Here is a 13504-nt window from a genome sequence, read left to right on the forward strand (position 1 = left end):
GAATGACACAACTATGTAACTCTACAAGAGCGGACACATATTAAGACACATATGTACTTGCAATGGCATATAAGTAGTCTTGTGTTAACCAGTCACCAGATGTATCTTTTATATTTCACTAATAAAAACAATTTAAAAAAATGTAAACGTGATGTGTTCCATGTCTAAACTCTCCACTGAATTAGATGTCAAATAACTCTTAGCAACATTTAGGTGCACCTGGATCAAACAATTAATGGAAATGCAGAATTATGTGGTGAGAGAATGACTGATGGAGTTCCCAACATCTGGTAAAACATACAAGATTGTGTCCATACATTTATCATATCTAATGCAAGGATGTCAGCATTCAATAAGTTAGTCTTTGTCCTTTAATCACCACAGTTCTGCAATATTCCAAGAATTGTTTTGGGTCAAAACACTATTCTGGAATCACGGCTCACCCCTGTCATGGAGGACAGATATGTTGAATCGGCAGAATGCTCTTCCACAATATTGACCATTTTAACATTTTCATTATCCGTAAATTACTGCCTAAAATTAATATGATGTTTCTGAGAAATTTACTTCAAATCCAGCTTGCCTGAATAATGTATATCCCTGATGTTTTTTTCTAAGGCTCTCGCATCTGGTGTTTTTAATATAGCCTTATAGCCCGCCGTAGCGGGTTATACCGACTAAAGGCCCGCTGCATTGTTAAAGGCCCGAGCCAAAGGCGAGGGACTTTACCAAGGCAGCGGAATTTTAATAGCCGGTATAGCCCAGCTACGAAGGGATATAAGGCTATTGGAACATTCTGCCACTAGAGGACAGAATGTTCTAACAAATAAAAGCTTCAGGGAGCGCGAGGGGATTGAAATCCCCTCAGGCTCCCCGAAGTCTTTGTTCACAGCCAGAGCTGTGAACAAAGAAGCATTGGAATGTTGGAGCTCCGGGCTTCTACCAGCCATTATAAGCCCGGAGCACTCCATTGTTTTCAATGGAGCTTCCAATGTTCTAATATGTGTTTAGCAACTAGGTGTCAAGCACATACATATCGGTCTACCAGGTATCTCTCTTTATTAGTGTGGGATTAAAGTTGTTGTTACAAAGAACATGGGGCAGCCATCATAAGTTAAAGCTGCATAACCTATGTAATGGTTTCTTTCCTTGGTAGTAATGGGTCCCTTACCTCAATACTGGGTATACTGATTTTGTTACTAAATTCGTATATTCGTTTTTCATTCATAATTTATGCCTTTAGGTAGGTTCTTTTAGGATGGATAAGAACATATCCGATTGCTGTGATGAAGAACATTTTATTTGTAGTATTAATATTTCTAGTGCTTCTGGTGCAGATCGGGGTGTACAAATTCTTCCTACTTCCACGGATAGAGTAATTTCACAGTTACACGCACATACACTCATCATACACTTGGGCCCATTTTACTAACATACGCTCGATTACTCTATCAGCACTGAACCTGTGGAAAGAAAAACTCCTAAACACCCTGCATCTACACTGAGGTCGATAAGACCAAATTGATACTGTCCTGAGTCATGATCTAAACAATCTATACAACAATAATCAAAATAGAGTACTCAATAATTGACAAGAAATAACCACCAACACTGTATTTAAAATAATGGTACTTTATCTAAAATTAGTCAAAGAAATTCAATCAGAGTAAATCATTATTCTCATAATTACCTATTCTAGCTAAATGTCAGAATGGGTCAGGACAGGTCTCTCAGTAGAAGTCTCCCAAGTCACCGTCCTCACAGCATTGATCCTCACCAACGCAGGTTTGGGAAGAAGTGGCCTTAGACCCTCTCTAGGCTAACAATACTTATAGTAAATCTTGCAAATTAAAGAAACATAAAATGTTCTACATATCCGCTGAACCGCTGAGCAGAGCGAGCAGGAAAGGATGTAGCATCGCTACATTTGGAAAAATCTCCGCTCAGAAAAATCACAAAAATAAAAAGACGGAAGAAGGAAACTCGAGTTTTGCAAATGTTTCTTTCACGTTCACATTTCCTCGGAACCAGGATTGTAATCACAAAGTTCATTGTGGCTCCCTTGTCCTCCAAGGACACTTGGACTCTTGCCCAGAGCTGCTGTCCTCACGGAAAACTTTTAAACCAGGCGAAGACTGTGGTCAGATGACTCTCGACCATGTTCAGCAAGGCCTTCTCATCAAAATTCGATTACTCGAGTGCAGGCTTTAAACGGCAGCCATTTTTTTTTAGGCCAAAACAGACCATCTTAATTAAGAGACAAAAACAACGTTACCACAGCATAGTGATTAAACAGTGTTAACCCCACTAATACCCTTATGTGTATGTAATTATCTAGCCTTTGCAACACAGAAAAGCATTAGTACACGTTATTTCAAAAGCGTTTTGTGCTTTAAAACAAACAGCACTTAGCAACATTCATTTAATTAAACATGCACATTATTATTAAGCAACATGAATGCATCCCCACGTGTAGTTTTCTCTTGTTAGTTTGTATTGATTAATCAGAATTTCACACAAAACAAATAATTAATAGTTACAAATTAATATTTTTTAATTTTCGACATATAGACAAACCAGAGCTTAAAAACCCAATAGATTTTCAACAGAAAACTCTGCTCCAGCAATCCCCCCTTTGGTGATATTATCACCAAATAAACAACCCAAAAAAAAAAAAAAATTTGTAAAATTTAGTCCCATTTTAGGAGAAATTGGAAATGTCTTTTTCTCCTTACACATCACTACACACCAGACTCCCTTTCATCATCCCTCTTCGTTTCCAAGTAAACACTCTCCCTCAATTCTTCTAATTCTATTTCTTGTGGTTCTCTTTTTAACCTCTTATTTCTCTTTTCAATATTTCTTTTGATTAATTTCTTTTTCCCTCCCCTGTTTTTACAACACAAACACACCAATCTTAGTATCAATAAAGCAACAATTATACAGGTCAAAGGAAACAATATCTTACCTATAATAGTACTACCTATTTTTGCAATAAAACTTTTAACAGCAACTATTTTACTAGCTATTTTGGTCCAAATACTCTCAGCTTCTAGTGGTACTAATTCTTCATGCAAATCAGTAATATTTTTGATATAGACCTTCAGGTTCTTGCTTTCGTCTGGAATGTAAGTGCAACAATGTTGAACTTTCAGCATTCCACAGACTCCACCCTCCTTGGCCAATAGAATATCAAGGGCAAGTCGATTTTGCATAGACATGGCACGTACGGCAATCATCTCCGTATTCACCAAAAGAAACCCTCCAGCGGTACTTGTCGATAAGCGATCCACCACTGTTGACAGTTTCCGAATTCCATAAGTATTCAAAGAAATTCCCACTGCTGGAATTAAAGCTCCAAAAATGTCACCCACTATCTCTGACCAAGTTTCTCTCTTAAAACGTGTTAGAATAGAAGATGTGGAACATATTAATTTACTATCTATATGAAAGATCTTTGGAAAGACCAGGCCCACATAACACGTGCCATACCAATGGTCAGGCAACCTGTAATAAGCCTTGTTCCCACAAACATAATACACTCCTGGGAAAATTGGATCTTCTCCTCCCTTGAAACCCCATCCTGTTGCAATGAAGTATGTATCCTGACACTCACTAGTCCCAACAAAATATGTATCATATTGGGATTTCCTTCTTGTAATGCACAACTTACCCTTCTGTGGTGCATCTAAAGCTAAAGTCGGACTAGCCCCATTTCTCAATTCTTTCCCCATCTCAATGTCCCAAATTGTCTCACTCATTTTATATTTCCCTGCCTTTTCATGCATGCTCATTCTCCTTTCCTCCACCATGTTTAGGAAAGCCTTCTCCTCTTCTTTCAAACTGCAAGTTAAATTGTTCTTAAAAATGTAATCTAATGTTAATTCGTCTTTTTCAATAAAAATCTCACCAAAAATATTAGCTTCTTTAGCTGGATTCAGCTTTTTGTTCATTAGCAATTGCCCAAAAATGTTATCTTTGTTAGACATCTCATAATCTATTTTCCCTAGCAAATAAAAAACACTACTTAACACACTACAAGAAATTCCATACGTAGCTGGTAAATGGTGATAAGTAACACCCTCTGAAACTGATGCAGGTAACTGCATACATACGTAGCAATCCCTAACTTCCATTGTCTTCACATATTCGTACAACAACTTCGAAAAAACATTACTAGAAAAATCATTAATTGACCTATCTTTATGTATGTAAGTATTACTAATTCTAGTTGGAACTACCTTTTGTGAACTCTTCCCTACATTAGTCACATTCTCAGTGTGCATCTCAAATGTACCTATTGTAATTCTAAAAGTAACTAATAAAGCTAATACACCCCATAGTAGCATTAATAATCCAGTACAGCAGCAGCACATTTTACACCATCTTCTTAGAAAGGCACATCTACTTTGGTTGTTCTCTATATTAGCCATTTTACTACTTTGACCGTGTCTTTTGACTTAGCCTCTACTACTCCACTACTGGAACTTTTAAAACTTCGAATTCTGGATTACTTCAAACAACTAATTTTTAGTCTTTCTTCTTTTCACTCTTCTCCAAGTGATTTCTTCTGTTCACTCAATTTGGATATTCATCATTCTTCACTTCAACTTCTTCGACATCAAATTGTATTAGATCTCCAACAATATCCTCCGTATCCGACTTTTCATCAATGTCAGTCAAGATTACTTTCAGGATTTCACCTGTATCTTCCTCAACCACTTCTCGTACGGTCTCCTCTGGATTTCCTTGACTTTCTGCCTCTTCACCTTCAGACAGTGCCACGTACGTCCATTCCGGCGACCTATACTTCTGGTTAGGTTTTCTTATCCTCTTGATCTCCTCTGGTTCTTTCGACTCTTTTCGCTTTTCACTTTTTGCTGGATTCTGACTCGACACCTCATTCACTTGTTCAGCTTTCGAGGTATTTGCTCTTATCAGTCTATATCTCAGCCTCTTTATTCTGTTGTTAGGCCAAAGATCTCCTCTTACAACCTTTTTCGGTCTTGTTTCTGTATTATTTCTTTCTCCAATCCAAGTTCTCTTTCTCAGAACTCGACCCTCTGATTTTTCATTCTCACTTTCATCCGATTCTGTTTCAAATGCCTCTTGTTCTTCAGCAGTTTTCTTTCGCTCCACAGTCTTTTCCACCACTGTTTGAGACTTCCCTATTTCTGTCCCTCCTCGGGTCTCCGACACGCAATCTTCTTGCTGTCTACTTGTCCCTTCACCTAGCTTATCAAGAATGTTCCCTACACCTCCTCGGGGGTCTTCCGCAATCTGTCCCTCTCTATCTTCTTCTGACCCTGCTTCTTCAGGTATAATCTCAAGTGGTTCTTCAATCTCCTCTTCTTCTGATTCAGGAGTAGTTTCTGTGGAACTGCTCTTTTCTCTTCTTTTTAATCCACTGCTTTTTGGAACTTTAGGCTCTCTTACAGAATCTGATCTCCCTTCTGAGACTCTCAATGGTTCTCTTGAAGCTTCCCCTGATCCTCTTTCTGAACCTCGATTTTTCCTCACTGGTTCTGTGTCTTCATCATCACTGGAATCTGAATCTTCAAAATACTCCTTACCAATCCCATCCTTTGGGTTTGGAACTCTCAGAGTATGACTTGCATGTACCCAGTTTTTCACACCAGCACACTTCACTGCAGTTGTCGTAGTCAGAATGACTTGTCTTGGCCTTCCCCACCTTGGAACCAAGCAATTTCTTCTTCTGTGTACTTTAATCCTCACCCAGTCCCCTGAACTCAGATCATGAGTTTGCTTCTTCTCAAGTGTGGTAGCTTCTTCTCCAACCTGGTGAAACACAGAATGAACTGCGTCAGCCAGGCCTTTACAGTAATCCAAAATCATGTCATCAGTTATTGTCATCAACTTATTGACAGGTACAAATGCATGACGCATTGCACGTCCCATCAAAATTTCATGTGGACTCAAACCAGTAGTTCTATCTGAAGTAGATCTAATAGTCATTAGCACTAGAGGCAAGACATCAGGCCATTTCATTCCAGTGGCTAAACACATCTTACCAATCCTGTTCTTGATCGTGCCGTTTATCTGCTCAACAACGCAAGAAGCCTCTGGCCTGTATGCACAATGTAGCTTCTGCTGTATGCTCAATGCTTCACAAATCAAACTCATGAGCTCATTATAGAAGTGTCCACCTCTATCAGACTCAATCGTTACTGGAAATCCGTACCTAGGAATCAACTCTCTTAACAGTAACTTTGCCACTGTTACTCCATCATTTCTCCTAGTCGGATAGGCCTCCCCCCATCTTGAGAACAAGCAGACTACCACTAGAACATACCTCAGTCTATTCACTTGGGGCATTTCAATGAAATCAATCTGCATTCTCGTAAAAGGACCACCTTCTCTGCCTATCGTTCCCAGACTCACCACTGTCTTTTTCCCAGTGTTAAATTGCTGGCAAATCAAACATCTTTGACAGATGCTTTCTGCAATCGTCCTGAACTTTGCATTGTACCAAGTCTGCTTAAAAGACCTGATCATCGCATCCCTTCCCAAATGTCCCTGGCCATGATACATCCTTGCCATTGTTGACAACATAGAGTTAGGCATGACTGGTCTACCATCTCTATAGACCCAAACATGGTATGTTTCTCTTGGGGCACAACCTGCCTTGATCCAGTCTTTCTTTTCTTCCTTTCCTGTCTCATCCTGCAACTGTTTCACCTCATCCCACGTTTCTAGGACATTAGTAAACATCACAGAACAAAAAGACATTTCCCCTTCTCGTTCCCTATTAATTGAGTGATTATTTTTCGCACAATACTGTGCAATGTCATGTGCAAATCTGTTTCCAAGAGTTACAAAATCATCTCCTTGTCCATGAGCAGCACATTTCACAACTGCTAATTCTTTAGGCAGCTGTATCGCCTCAAGTAATTTTCCAATCACTTCAGCATTCTTTATTGGAGTCCCACTCGACGTCAAGAAACCTCTCTGTAGCCAAAGCTGGCCAAAATCATGCACAACTCCAAATCCATACTGACTATCAGTCATCACAGTCACTCTCAGATTCTCTCCAATCTTGCAAGCTTTTGTCAATGCCACCAATTCAGCAACTTGTGCAGATTTCACTCCTTCCAATGGTGATGCTTCCATAACTTCTGAAACCTTGCACACTGCATATGCTGCACTCAGCACACCCTCATCATTCCTCAGACATGATCCATCCACAAACAGCACATGATCACTCTCAAGCAATGGAAGATCTCTTATGTCTGGTCTCGGTTTTGTACAATAATCAAGCACATCCAAACAATTGTGATCATCTTCTGTCTTCACACCCACATTTTCAATATCCGGCAACAATGTCGCTGGATTCACATTCACACATCTCTCAAGAGTCACATTTGATGCTCCCAGAATGACTTTCTCATATTTAGTCAGCCGACTATGTGACATGTACTGGGTTCTGCTTCTTGTCAAAAGAATTGCCACATTATGAGGTACGAATACCCTTACAGGATATCCCATTATGATTCCCTCACTCTGTTCCAGACTTCTGCATGTTGCAGCCACAGATTTCAAACAACCTGGTAAACCTACAGCTACAGGGTCAAGTGTCGATGAGAAGTACGCAATAGGCCTCCTCAGCTGTCCATGCTTCCGAATTAACACTGAAAGTGCACATCCATTTCTCTCACTGCAGTACAACTCAAACTCTTTCTCATAGTCTGGCATACCCAAAGCAGGGGCTTCACACATTCTGCTCTTCAGCTCTTCAAATGCTGCCATTTGTTCTCCATCTAGTTCCAATGGGTCTTTTACCTCACTCTTTGTAAGCTTAATCAGTGGTCTTGCTATCAGAGAGAAGTTACTAATCCACTGACGACAATAACCCACCATCCCCATGCAGAAGTCTGGAACAGAGTGAGGGAATCATAATGGGATATCCTGTAAGGGTATTCGTACCTCATAATGTGGCAATTCTTTTGACAAGAAGCAGAACCCAGTACATGTCACATAGTCGGCTGACTAAATATGAGAAAGTCATTCTGGGAGCATCAAATGTGACTCTTGAGAGATGTGTGAATGTGAATCCAGCGACATTGTTGCCGGATATTGAAAATGTGGGTGTGAAGACAGAAGATGATCACAATTGTTTGGATGTGCTTGATTATTGTACAAAACCGAGACCAGACATAAGAGATCTTCCATTGCTTTAGAGTGATCATGTGCTGTTTGTGGATGGATCATGTCTGAGGAATGATGAGGGTGTGCTGAGTGCAGCATATGCAGTGTGCAAGGTTTCAGAAGTTATGAAGCATCTGGTCACAGATGCTAAAGGTTCCATTATCAAGGGTGCAGTCTTCTGTAATGTACCCTTATAATAGGGTGTGAACGACGACGCTGTCTTCTGGGGCGTGTTCTAGGATGCTCTTCACAACACCGCCCCCACAATAATGGACCGTACCACACAGCAGCTTTCTTGATACAATCTGGATCCACTTCCTTTTAATTGTGCATAACGGGGCAGATGGGGTTACCTCAAGCCTAGTCCCACCAGCATCTGTGACCAGTTCATAGTTTCATTACCACATCCGGGACTCATGGTCTTTCAGATTTCCAACATTAATCAAGCATTTTTAAGCCTTGAGAAAGCCCCAGCCCATTATCACCGGGAGCAAAACACGTGTTAGCTGTTCTGGACAATAAAGAAATATGTAATCCATGGACCACCTTAAAATGAATGTCAATGCTGAAATATAAATACACGATCAGACATTCTTCTCGTCTCGTCTACCAAAATGAACAAAAAGATCTCACCAGGTTGAGAGCAACTCCTGTACGCTATCAGAATATGTTGATAGGTGAAAGAAAATGGTGTTGTTCAATACGGTGCCAACAAACTTGTGTTTTGTTGCTTGGCTTTCAAACATAAGGCAAAGAAACTGAAGCTTAAGGTTAGTAATTATGAACCCCATGGTTGCTGATGAAACAGAATGGCTGTCCCTGTTTGATTTTTAGAAATGTAGCTGACCTCTTTCCGGTAGTTTTAGTCCTGTACCCGCTCATCATTAAAACTTTGATTTAATAAAAAAAAAAAAAAAGTGAATTCTGCACTGGCCGGGCAGTCTGTCTTTTTATATGGCAAATATAACTAGCTTGAAATCAAAAGCTGTCAAGAGTATATAATCCCTGCTGAGTGAAGGATTCGTGAAGGGCAATACAAAAAATGAATTAGGAGGACAGAAAATGTAGGTCTTAAAATGAACTGTGAAATAAAAGCCTGCATTACAAAGACAAACGAGCTGGAAAACGCATGAACCAGACTGGTAAAGGCACAGTATTTGAAGGTTTGAGTTTACGTCTTGTTTGAGAGTGTGCTACAGACGGAAACGTGCTGTGTTAACAAAAACTACTTACCTCGTGTAAAGAAAAATCTTAATAAAAAGGGAGGCTTAAACCAGAACCAATGTCAATGTATGAATAATTCCTCTTGAAATGCTTTACTTTATTTTTCAACAAGTCTTTAAAATATATGGATGATTAGGAGTGCTGTATATACTGTACACCTGTTTATTTCTCATTAAATAACATATTCTTTTTTTGGTATGGTATACTACCGGTATGTTAAATAGAGAAGTTGGCCCCTGGAATTGTATGTGGTTTAATAGGAAAACACATCAATAGAATGCTAGAACAGAGAAACCAGTTCACCTAAACTGTTAGATTAACATTTTCAGCACGAATAGTCACTACTATTTGATAGAAACCAATTTGTAGAATGCCTCTTTTTCAATACCGTCAGTTACATTTATTTAAGTGTAAATTACATTAATTTTGAAAATTGATAATCTTGTGTTTTTTTACATGGATTGCTTACATCGTTTATCACCTCTACCCCCTTACAACTTCATGTCCCTGAATAGTGTTTCCCTTTCTTTTTTATTGCTCTTCCAGAGATTATTCCTCAGACCTTTTCCCTCTTTGAACTGCTTTCTTTTTCATCCCACATTCCTTCTCACTCCCTCCGCCGCCGCCTTCTCCCCCTTCTCCCTCTTCATCCTTTCTCTCTGCCCCCATTGTTTTGCTTTTTATGGGAGTACACTTTTTTTGCCTGAGCACTTTGTCTGTGTCCCAATCCTCCTCTTCACGCTTTTTCTACCAGGCTGCCAATTATCTTTCTTTGTACCTCTTATTTGTACTGACTGAATCTTAAAACGATGTTACCTAGCCAGGAATCGCAGTGCGGGCACAATATATTTTTCTTTGAAAAACTTTTTTGTTAGTAAATGTTTTTATTTTTTTGGGTGTATTCAGCCTAACTGTAGTGCTATTTGTTTGTTTTTAACTAAGTAGTTTATCTGATTTTTATTAGGAAAATTGTTTTTTGTATTGTATTTTTCTATTCATTTAAATACTACATGTCCTGGTACCTGCTATTTTGGTTTCAGTGGTACATGTGGACAGCAAGCTAGAATCAACTTCTTTATTGTAGCTTGGAAAATGACAGTAGTGAAAATCTCTCGAGATTATGCAAATGTTCTAGGCAAGAGCAAGCACTACCAGAGGCAGGATAAGAAAGAGCATAGCTATATGCACTACTGGTACTGCTTCCCAACCCCTTAGCAGGATTGTTTGGCAGACAGCTGTTATCTGGCAAAAGGGCTCCGTACACCAGAAGCTTTCATTGTAGTTGACATGGGCTAAAGTAAAATCTTTGGCCTAGTAGGACTTAGCATAGTCTTTCACAATTGTGTAGTTGGGAAATACAGGGTTGATACTGCCTTCCCAGTGCAAAAAAGATAGATATCCTCTGGCTCCAGTGTCGTAGAGAGTTGTGTGTTGGCCTACTATCCGTTGCATTCTCACTATCGACGCAACAGGGATCCTTCCTCACCATCTGACCTCCATGCAGCCACTATTTCGTGATGTACGGCTGAGTTGGGAGTAGCACTTTTTTCATTGCAAATTATTTATGTAAATGACTTGCGTGGCAACATTGCCCTCTTCCATTCACTGCTGACAGCACCAGCCCAGCCGCTTGCATATAGAATTGTAGCTAACGCTTCTTTTATCTCTACGGGGCTATAGACGGACTATTGCGATGACTGACCTGGAGTCATAGTGCAATGTGGATAGCTTGGTCTGTGCTGTCGGCATTGGTAGGGCAGCCACACACAGCCATGCAGACCCATGTTCTTCCCTGTAGGGCATGTGATCAAATAATGAGTGGAAATGATGATTACAATAGGAAACTGACCTACAAATTCCAGTAGGCCATGCCATACTTGAGGTGGACACCCACATTTATTTACATGCCATTAAAAAAATGTCTTCACCCAGTCTCCATTAATGAGAAGAAAAGTAAACCTTCCGAGGTAAGCACTCTTGGAAAGGCCTAGCTTACTTACTCCTCTTCAGCTAGATCTGTATGCACAGAGTCCAAAGACATAATTCACTCAGTGACTCATGTGTAGTGGTGGCCAAATTCACTCACTAAGTGCAAATCACAAATAAAATCATCACCACTAGAATACAACTGGTATGCTTATTGTGCTGTGATATTATTACTCCTATGAATTTACCGTGTGGTGTCAGAGCAGAGGCTGCCTCCGACCAAGAGTCTTCTTCAGTTTGAATAAACGCAAACTTCAGTTTCCTTGGTAATGTTTTGACCGAAGCTCAATTGAGCACTCGAAGGAAGCCAGCAGGACTGACGCATGCATTTGTGAGAGCTGCAGTTGTGTGAGGATAGTAGGTCCGTGCACTATTTTATGGATTTAATTGCTTTTTAGGACTTGAATGACCAGGGCGTCTTACATTTGAGTAACATTGGGGTCTGAGGAGATGTGTTTAGGAAAATAGGAGGAAGGAATTAGCAAGCTTGCTTTACTGCTTTTAATTTTTATGTCAATAAGGCCCCAGTGGTGCTAATGGAACCGTGAAGGAAACGTTTTAATTTTTGTTATGAGGGTCGGATCACTTTGAGAATTGGCAAGATTGAAAACGTCTGTCAGGCTTTTGTTTGTTTTTCTGCTTTGATTTTCCAAAACGTATTTCTTTTCTCATCTTTTTTAGGTTTCGCCTGAGCCAATGCATGCGCTGTCACTTCCAAGACATTTTGTTAACTAAAAGGGGCTTGGAGGCTGCCAGTTGCTTACTATAAGTTGACTTTACTGTCTGTCTCATATCCTTGCTTCTCACTGGTCAGCGCAGTGCCGGTTTTACTTTCTCTTTGTGTTTTGCCCCTTGCCTGGAACATGGAACAAGTACTGATTAATTTGCTTTGTTATTGTTCTTCTGCTAATCACACTTGGATTGAGGTACTTTTGTTTTTCTTGTTGCTTCCTGTTGCTTCCCCCGTCGCCTGCCCTGCACGCACTGTCTGTTGATTCTGATACACCACTCTGTCTGAATTTTGCTCTGTTTACCTCTAAATCTATCTCTCATTACATCACTCAAGGCTCTCCCTTAGACTCCTACCCAATACTGTTATTCCAGAATGTGTTTCAGTAATGTTTCATAATGTATTAGACCATTTTTAGCACTTCTGTCATCGCTGTCACAATTCTTTCTGACTAGAAGACTGCTCTTGTGGTGACTTTGCTCCCAAAACCATCTGCTGATCCTACCATCCTTCATAGCTACCACCACATCTATTATTCCCTATCCATCCATAATTTTGAGAAACATTTAAATATTTAACTCTTCTTGTCTCCAAGTCTGCCATTTACTTGACTGCTCACGATGCAACTTTCTGTCCCTTTACAGCAGCTAGGGTGCTCCCCACTCCTCTGATTTGAAATCCTTAATTTGTGAAGTCCCCAGGGCTCTACCTTATTCACAATCTCTGTATTCCATCCTTGCTTTGATTACTGACTCTTTTGGTCCTAAGCTTATGTCCCGAAGGAGCCGGGTTCCACGTTCGAGACTTACTCTGGAATCCTTGGTTGATGGTTTTTTATTACCTGCTAAAAAATGTGGAGGGGAGAGAAAATCATTCGCCAGTTTGCAGTTCCAATGAACCATGACTTCAAACAATCACAGACTCCCGATTCAAAGTTTAGTTAGTTTATTACAAAGCCAAGAACAGTTGGACATGCAGACACCTCAAAACGAGGGCGTAGAAATAGATTGGAACTAATACAAAGCCAAATTTATGGGTAAAGTTGAGATGATGTAACAAACCAAAATAACCTATTCCAGAATCAAGACTCCGAGTATAACTGCGCCCACATCGAAGGCCTTCTTCATTTGAGGTTCGTAGGTAAAAAGCATTAGTCTGTCCCTACACTCCCGCTATTGTGACATCCCTACTTACCATTTCCCCGGCAAGTCCAGGCAAAGTGTCCGCACATAAAGGCTTCCTAAGAAGTACAGTCACATTAAATGTGTCAAGGAGCATAAAGCTACTGAGCTCGTGCTAAGATGCTCTCTCTTCTCAAGGTACAGTCGAAGTCCCTGGACTCTGTCAGTAACCCCAACACAAGAATCATAGGACACACCCATCATCACATCACGCGAT

General features: G+C 40.1%; 1 protein-coding gene across 5 annotated transcripts in view; it reads left to right on the forward strand.

Annotated features, from left to right (window-relative positions):
- Positions 1-13504, forward strand: part of MAST4 (microtubule associated serine/threonine kinase family member 4) — a 1731733-nt gene that overhangs the window by 419698 nt on the left and 1298531 nt on the right. The window lies entirely within an intron of this gene.

This window comes from Triturus cristatus, chromosome 2_1 (assembly GCF_964204655.1).
Source record: "Triturus cristatus chromosome 2_1, aTriCri1.1, whole genome shotgun sequence".
NCBI lineage: Eukaryota > Metazoa > Chordata > Amphibia > Caudata > Salamandridae > Triturus > Triturus cristatus.